At 33.6% G+C, this 9,743-nt stretch overlaps 1 pseudogene across 1 annotated transcript; it reads left to right on the forward strand.

Annotated features, from left to right (window-relative positions):
• Nucleotides 1-442: 442 nt before the first annotated feature.
• LOC117221842 (cytochrome P450 6a2-like) lies at nucleotides 443-7,810 on the forward strand (annotated as a pseudogene). Its single transcript, XR_013035216.1, has 5 exons — nucleotides 443-992; nucleotides 2,829-3,354; nucleotides 4,938-5,159; nucleotides 7,027-7,278; nucleotides 7,496-7,810. The product of XR_013035216.1 is annotated as a cytochrome P450 6a2-like (transcript).
• The last annotated feature ends 1,933 nt before the right edge of the window (nucleotides 7,811-9,743 follow it).

Consider the following 9,743-nt stretch of genomic DNA (forward strand, 5'->3'; position numbering starts at 1 on the left):
AAAAATAAATGAGGTGAAGGAATATTGTAAGCGAAGAGTGGGAAGATGGGAAAAAAGGTACAGTGTGAAAAGGAGAAGGGGAATGGCAGGAGAGAAAGAGAGAGAAAAAAGGCGAAGCGCAGCAGTAGTTTTAATACTAATTTTAAGATAATTCTAATTTATAATAGAATAAGATAAACAGTAAGCAAAATTAGAAAACAAAAGTATTGGTAGAAGAAGGACGGAGGTGACATGTAACCATATCTTCTTGTACCATATATTGGTAAAGAAACAATGGGAGTTTTGCTTAAAGCAAATTCATGTAGCGTCGATTTAATTTGTCACATTTGAGATAAACATATAACGAAATAATTAATTATTTGAAATTGTTATTATTTCAAATGGATCGATGTTTTTATCATTTCCAAATAACAACAATGAGTGGATCAGTCCGAAATGCATGCAAATAAATTCAAGACATACATTGAAACAAAGAAATGTGCCATTAATTTAAGCGTGAATTGTTAGTCAAATGAATCGTCAAAAAACTAATTAGAAATTGAGTAGAAATATGATGAAATATTTTGTTTATTCCTGGAAGCATTTCTAAATGCTATAAGTAATTTTCAATAAGTTTTAGTATATTTAAATATTATTTTCAGGAAGCTACTATCATGGCTGATTGTCTCCAAATACTCAGCGCCATTACGTTGGTGTTCATTGCTGTCTATTATTACTTAACATCATCCTTCGATTTTTGGAAAAGTAGAGATGTACCTGGACCTGAGCCAATACCTGTATTTGGCAATATTAAAGATATTTTTTTTCAGAAAAAAACATCTTGGCATCTATATAAGACAGCTGTGTATGAAAAATACAAAAATGAGCCCCTTATTGGAATCTTTCTAAGAGGAAGTTCTAATGTTGTCGTATGTGACATGGATCTCATTAAGGATGTTCTCATCAAAGATTTTTCTGTTTTCGATGATCGTGGAATCGTTATTAATGGGAAGGTAGGCATAACAAATGTATTTACGGATATTTTTCTTCGATGATTGGGGGACTAGTATATACTCGTATAACAATGATTAAAATGCTTTTTTAGAAGTTTATTATTTTCCGCTTCTGATGTATATAGGGTGTTATATGATTACTCTAACAGCCGAAAATGGAGAGGGTATCTGAGGTCATTTGAAGTAATTTTTTTCCTAGCGAAAATTAAGTGATGAGCTGGGCGGATGCAAGGGGTCTAGCGAGATTTTTATTAATTTAAATAATTCCGTGTCCGAACAGAATTCAACGAATAATTTGCAAAGCTGTTTTATTTATAAATAACTCCGTTAAGGAGTTGTTTGGGGATTCGTTGTTTGAGAAATGTGAAAAATTTCATTAATAAGATACTTACACATTTAGTTGTAAATCCACTTCATGATCGTAAACATGTGTCAGGAGAGTAGTGCACTCACCTCGTAAAATGTATAATGAGCTGCACCGTCGATCTGTATCAAACATTGATCAGTTATTTAATAATAATTAGGGAAGGATTTTCCTATCTTAGTATGTGTGGCCCTGAGAAATGCCGATAACCTTGACATAAATGCTCAATGGGTTAAAGTCGCCGTCCAACTTGAGCGACATCAGATCAGCAGTGACATATTTTTGGATTATTCAGGGAAGTGAAAAGGAAAGAGAGGAATATTAAACACGAAAATTCGAAAATATAATTTTAATTGTGAAAAATGATTTGTGGGCAAGACTGTGTAATCGTAATATTTATACAAATGAATCCATCGCATTTAATACGTTTTTGTGTAGTGGACAGTGCACAAGATCCTTCAAAATATCTGAAACTATCAATTACCTCGGGAATTAAGAATTTTTGAGAACTGTGGAAGTATTAAACATAACACAGTTAATGCTCACAACCGTTATCACCTTCAATGGGAGGGTTAAGGTCACATTAAAGTATACATGATTTTTTTAAATGGAACACTGTATTTATTACTATGCACTATTCAAGATGATAGCGATATGCTTCCTAAAGCATCAGTTGTTTATGTTTTTCTCTTAAGCTGTCTGAATCATGAGCTTCGAAACATGAGTTCCCCAAAGTCTCCAAATGATCGATTGTTTCAGAACCAAAACGTTTCTCAGGTTACGGCTTAAAATGTTAAAATATTCTATTGAATGGCCATATGCCTTTTATCTCATGTGGGTGGGTCAAAGTTATGTCAATCCCAGCGTGCCTGTCTGAGATTGCATAGCTAAATTTTTATTATGGGTTATTACAGGTTTTATTATGGTTATTACAGGTGACATCGAGTCCTTTCAAAAATTCTAACTCACAATCTTTTTTCGACGAAAATTGTTATGATTTTAGAAAGATATAGCTAAGTTTGACTGAGAGAAGGCCAAATAGATTTGGCTATCGAATAAAAGTATTCAAAAATTTTTGTTCAAAACATTCATTTCAAAAATACTTTTCTGCTGAGATTATAACACGAACAATTTTCATAGAAGAAACGAATCCATTAAAAAAGATCATGTTGACTTTGATATGACTTTGATCATTAAACAGAATGCACTTTAATACATCCACATCTTTGCCTAGAACATTCATTTATACAAAATGCTTTCTTCCTTAAGTAATTGACCGTTCCGGAAGTTTTGAGGGACCATGTACATTACATATAGCTATAGTTCTCACGCTTGGTGTTTACATATCCCTATACAGTTGTCTCCCTGCTGCAGCTAGTAAGAGGGGGAATGTAAACACAAAGGTGTACGGAGGTATACTCACAGTGTATGTATATTAAAAATGAAAAATCTCAATATTATCATGCTTATAGGTGGAACCATTATCCCAACACATTTTCAGTTTAGAAACAAAGAGATGGCGGCCACTGCGAGCAAGACTCTCACCAGTTTTTACATGTGGAAAATTCAAGGCAATGTTTCACTTAATAATGGAATGCTCCGAGCAATTAGAGAAATATTTAGAGAAACTAGAAGAGGAAGGGGAGCCAATAGACTGTCGCGAAGTAGCAGCAAAATTCACGACTGACGTCATTGGCAGTTGTGTTTTTGGGATTAACATGAACTCATTATCCAATGAAGAAAGTGAATTTCGACGAATGGGAAAGATGGTTTTCTCAATATCGCTATTGAATATCTTAAAGGTGACATTCCGAGAAAGTCTGCCGAAATTATACTTCTTTATTATGTCTCTACAACCGTATCCGAAATTTACTTCATTTTTCATTCGAGTTATGTCGGACACTATCAAGTACAGAGAAGAAAATAACGTGATTAGGCCAGATTTCGTGAACATGCTGATAGAATTAAAGAACCACCCAGAGAAGTTACAAGATATTGGTAAGTTTTTATTTTCATTACAACTGTTATATGTATGTATTTATGCTTGCATGGAACTATGTGTATACGCCATGTTTTTTTAAAAACTGAGTTTACGTCTTGACCAGCAAGAAAAATTATCCACATGAGATTACCATGTCAAAGGATTTAAGATAACCTACAAAACTGAGGAATATATGCAAAGTGAATAATTTAATCATCTAAACACCGAACTGTTATTATTACATAAGAGACGCATTTTGGACTAACATTGTCTGGTGTCAAGCCATGTGTACAATGTAATGATCAGCTTCTTAATATTTCGTTTCTTATTGAGAAACGAGGTTTCTGTAACGTAGGGTGTATCATGAGGTGTGATATTTGAACTTGCGATTGGAAAGCGTACAGAATACTGACCGCATATAATACTGTTAACGTATACAAAATGTTAGTTTTTGCAATAACTGAGCTGTAGAATACAGGATGTTTTATATTTTGGTTAGATCATTCAGTAGACCACTTAAACAGAACTCTCAGTCCTACAGCCATGTTTCAAGTTGCTATCTCTTGGTCAAGGATAATTATAATGAAAAGTTATGAAAATATTAATGACTTTTCTATGGGGCACAACACTTACAATATTTTCAGAAATTTTCATTACAAAATTAATTTTTTTTAAAATCGGGAAAATGAAAAATGCTGTTTTTATTATACAAAGAAGCTATCATTGCATCACATTTATATCTTTACAATAGTAATGTTTTATTATAGTTATAAACGTGTAATTTTTTAGAATTTTTGAAGGGCGCACACTTGGTCAAGAAACTCAAAAACCATCGAAAATATGAAACAAAGCATTATTTAAATTGAAGTTTGTAAGATACAGGTTTTATATTATTTTGTAAGTAAGCCGTTGTTACGTATGAAGAGGTACGTACATTTGCGGAGATTTTTTCTCATATCCCGTTCGGGACCACTAACCTTTCGACGAGTCATGTGCGAACATATAATTTCGTGTACAGAATACAACAGTTCAGCGAATGAATATATGAATATATGCATATATGATTATATGAATATATAAATATACAATATATATTAAAATATCAATTTAATTTCTCTTTTTGTCAATGAAGTATCTCCCTTTGTACCGCATTTTCATTCGGTATTTGTTTGGTTAGTTTATTTCTCTTTCCTTTTTCTTCTTCAATTTTAATGGTTCCCACATTTGGCAAGATCAGATATCTCGAAAATTACAAGCTCTCTACTTTTTGGTGAGAAAGTACTTTTCTCACAAGTATACCTATTACTGTGGCTACCTAGAAAATTGGAGGAGGTCATGCTAACACACATTCCATCACGTATTTTACTTACAGTATTTTACTAATAGTAGTAAAAGTTTTTCATTAAACCTTGGAAACTATAAAGTTCCATGAAATTAAAATTTTATATTTTGTGCCCTTCTCCGCTCCCCTACATCTCCTCTAAATATTTGTCTTTGACGACTGCAGAACAACCCCTGCGAAAGTTTATGCGAGTAGTAAATAACAAATAATTGAATAGTTTCATTTGAATTCAATTAAATAGCCGATGATCTATTTCAGAATTGACGGACAACTTGCTGACTGCGCAAGCGATGGCCTTCTGTGCAGCTGGCTTCGAAACATCGTCGACCACTATCTGTCACGCTGTTTATGAAATTGCGCTGAATCCGCCGATACAAGATAAATTGCGTGCAGAAATTAAAGAGTTTAGTATAAAAAACGATAGCTCTTTCAAGTATGACGATATAAAAGAAATGAAATATTTAAACAAAGTTTTTAAAGGTACGTATACACATAAGTACGTGCGTATTTATACACATAGTTTCGGATAAACTACCAGAATATTAAGAAGACATTTACTCATTTAGTGATATACTGATTATTGTCTCTAACAATCATTCTTCATATAGTTTCAAAAGTCCTACTTGAATTAATTTAACGGCAACTGCGAAAAGTGGGGGAATATTAGTAAAAAATACGACAGCAATTATGCAGCAATTTAATATAATGGTTATATACGGACGATATTTTATTACAGCGGTGCACGGTTAAATTTACAAGACCCAACTCCACTCTTCTCACAAGTCTGGTATTTCACTAGACAGGTATTGGATATAAAATAAAAATGTTATAAGATATAATGTTATAAATATATGAAAAACTTTGCTGGTTTCTCTGGTAGTTGTTTTCTCTGGTAGTGACACTGAAAGACTGACTCGACAAACTGAAATTCGTTCTGAACCTACGGTTAGATTAATAAACTTATATTAATAATTAATAAATTAATATCAAAAAACGGTAAAAAGACTTGGGCGGCTATTCGCCGACACTCGTTCGCAAAAGGTTAATACAGTGAAAAGACGTACATCATTATATAATACAGTAAATATGCAAGGAAGAAAACATTTATTTTCAATGATTTTCGTCTTAGTTTTGTAATTGTAGCACCAAGTTATAACTGAAATTCTTGTGATTAAAATAAATCCAAACATAATGCAAATCTAATTACGTTGTTCGAAGAAGTCTTTATTACAAACTGCTTATTAATTAATCCGAGAATAGTTTAAATTAATACGATTTACAACGTGTTCGGATTCATTTTCATCGGAAGAATCAGAGCTATCCTTTGATGATATAATTATAAAAGAATACAAATTAATGAAAATGAAATATTCTTTATTGTCCGCTTATTTGTAAGAAACTAATTCATGCATGTATATCATTATGACATTTAGGTGACCTTGAATACAATAAATCACGTTTTAATGGGAAAATGAAGTGAAACAAATATGAACGTGTTTTAATGGAGAAAAACGTACTTCTGTTTTAAGTGATGATCGAAATGACGTGTCCAACGTCGACTAAAAGTCATGATATTATACATAGATGAAATCGTTTTTTTGTGAGCTACAATATTGCATTCGCGAAAATATACCGTACCATTTAAAAAATCGACAATGACCTTGAAAATTTGACTTAAAAATCCTAGAAAAAAAATATTGATTTCACTTTTATATTCGTCACATGAAATCATGTAATTTTTCACGTGCTCATTTCTATCTAACATCAGACATAACAGAGTCATTACGTGCGTTCAAGATAAAGTAAACATCATATATACGAGATCATGATTACGTTATGTATTATATCAAAGACACTCCGAAATTGTTTTGATGAAAGATTTACCGCTTTATTCACAAAGTTTTTTGAGATTATCCCGGAAACCAAAGCCGAGTGATAGCGACATATATTAGGAACAGATGTTATAAATAACGTTCTTGACAACATATGTCAATATCAAGCTTATCGGAGTTGGGTCTGTTAAAGCAAATATTTACTAATTTGATAAAAAAAGTCGAGTTAATTATTTACAAGTCATCAATACCCAAGATTACATCAACTGTTTAAATAATTATCAAAGTATTTACTTTTTTTTACAACAATGTCAGCTAATTCACATTTTTAGATAATTGAAAATATTGTTAGCTACAAGCGTATCAGCCTACTACTTGAAGATGTTATAATTAATTGTTCCAATGTTTTATTATTTATGGGAAAATACAAAATATCTCATATGCGTAACAGCTCCAATTTCTATATGTTTTTTATAGATCTAATATTTCTAGTCATATATTCTTCTTATCGACAGAAACACTGAGGAAGTATCCACCAGGAACTTTGTTAAGGAGAAAATGTAACAGGGAGTACACCTTTACTAATATGAAAGTAACCATTCCTAAAGATACTGGAATATTTGTTCCGGTATACGCGCTTCACCACGACTCCAACATTTATCCAAATCCAGAAGTTTTTGATCCAGAAAGATTTAACGATGTCGCAGTTGCAGCGAGACACCCAATGAGCTTCTTACCTTTTGGAGATGGACCACGAAATTGCATTGGTAATTTAACAAAGAAAATTTAATTATACTTTGAATTCGATTTGTGCATGTTTTCACTTTTTTAAGACCGTAGAAGATGTTTCACTACCCTCGTTGATTACTATAAGCCATTAAACACCCTGTATATTTTTACAGCTTCTACAATGTTCAATGCAGAATATTTGACAAATTTTTGTATCTCGTTTATTTCAATTTAATTTGTAATTTTTATTTGTAGGTGCACGGTTTGCAGTTTACCAAACAAAAGTGGGTTTGATAAAAACGCTAGAAAATTTTTAAGTCGACGTTTGTGAGAAAACAATGATTCCGCATGAAAGTGATCCACGTTCCTTAGTACACGGTCCAAAAGGGGGAATATACTTAAAATTAAGCAAGGTAACAAATTTAGCTGAGACTTAAAAGAGATTAAAACATGGTTCAAAATGTTAAGGATATTGAAGCATCTACAAGAAACTGATATCAAAGGATTACTAAAACTATAAAATTCGTTACATTTCTCATAATTATTGTGTCCGTGTGGTAAACAGCCGAAGGTAATTCAGTAAAATAAAGTAAGAAAGTAGTGCCATTGAATAGTTCTCAATATATTAATTAAGCTAACCTAAGCTAACCGAACCTAGTATGGCCTAACCTAACCTAATCTAATGTAATGTATATTTACTGTTAACTACACGCGTGTATATATGTGCACACTTTTCAGACATCGCCTGCAGTTCGCTGTTCCTCCTATGACCATAGGCAGTGATCGTTAATGGCCGAGGAGGCTAAGGCATAATCAGCATTCGTTGAGCATTCTGCTGCTCTGCTGCAGAAGTGGAGATATAAATACGCTGTGCCTTCTTCTCGCGGAAGCACGGTACATTCCGGATAGGCGGCCTCTCGCGACCATTAACTGCCCGTAGAACATTTTCCGCAGGCATTTGATTGCCGTTGCTTAACAGGACAGAAATAAATAGCCTTCCTTATTTTATCACAATGGCATTGTATATTTTGTAAAGTCTTGCTACTAATATATATATATTTCGTGTTGTACAACAAAATGTGAATATTGTCATTCAATTAATTATCCTCCTATACCACCTCAAAAGTCTCTAGCATATACAGGGTGTCCCAAAAATGTCTCGCAATCCGAAAGTAGGGGATTCCTGAGGTCATTTGAAGCAACTTTTTCTTAGCGAAAATACGATCCGCGGCTTCGTTTACGAGTTATTCACGAAAAACAGTGACCAATCGGAGATGAGATAATTTGGCGCGAGATGGCCGAGCCAATGAGCAGAACCGGGCTCCGTGCACTCGTTGGCTGGGCCGCTGTGCGCCAGCCGAGCTCGCCTGGTCAGTGTCTTTCGTTAATAACTCGTAAACGAAGCCACGGACAAAATTTTCGCAAAGGAAAAAGTTGCTTCAAGTGACCTCAGGAACCTCCCATTTCCGGATTGCGAGACATTTTCGGGACACCCTGTATATCTAGCATATCCTGAGCATGCCTTGCTCAGGCATAATTCCACTTCTAAGGACGCCTTGTCAACAGTGTGTCTACTGTCTTTGTGTGTTGCGCACTCAAGTGTTCTAGGATCTTTCTGGAAGGGAAAGAGCTATCATATTGCCAAAAATGCAGATGACCAACTATTGACATTTTACCCTCTTAATTTTCTCACATTAACAAAGGAATGTACCGAAGTGGTACACGCTGATTTCGATGACACTTTGGAAAGAGATAGTACTAAAAAAAATATTTCACTCTTTTTCATCGGAAAAAGCTCCTCAATTCATTTGTGATACATTCTATGAAAGTATATTGAAAAATGTAGAAGTTTCAATTTTCATTTATGCCATATTTTCATTTATTTCAATAATTTTTTTCAATAATTTTAATTTATTTCATTTATTATGATTTTCCATCTGTTTAAATTGCATGCCTTTGGTCATTCGTTGAATCTTTGGCGTTCGGCAACACCATTTACGCTGGCAAAAGTTATTCGAAGTACTATTTGTGTGTGTGATGCCTTCGAATAAAAATACAAATAAAAGATTAAAATTTTATTCGACGCTAGGAATAAATGAGCTTCGAATAAAAAAGTATTTTCATTTGTCGGTAGATAAAATTATTTATTCGATACTTGTTAAATAAAGATACTTTTTTATACGAACCTCCGAACTTCGAATAACGAATGCAAATCCTTTTATCTTCGGTGAAACTGTAGAACAGCTTCTTCCTCTCCGACTTTGACGGGCGTTGGATTTGTTATAACGTTTGCTCAACGTTTTGAGCAACTTTTTCTTACATATTGTGACGTTGCAATTCGTGCGACGTCAATTCGCCGTTTGTATAGCGGAGGAAACCGCAAGGAAACCTTCTGCGGGCCCGCGGGAATTTTTACTCCTCGTAATAATACAAAAATATTGCGGAGAAACTGCGTGCGTCGACACTTTTTTAAACGTTGGCATTAATTTATAGTTATTTAGGA

The sequence above is a fragment of the Megalopta genalis genome, unplaced genomic scaffold, assembly GCF_051020955.1.
Source record: "Megalopta genalis isolate 19385.01 unplaced genomic scaffold, iyMegGena1_principal scaffold0026, whole genome shotgun sequence".
Taxonomy (NCBI): domain Eukaryota; kingdom Metazoa; phylum Arthropoda; class Insecta; order Hymenoptera; family Halictidae; genus Megalopta; species Megalopta genalis.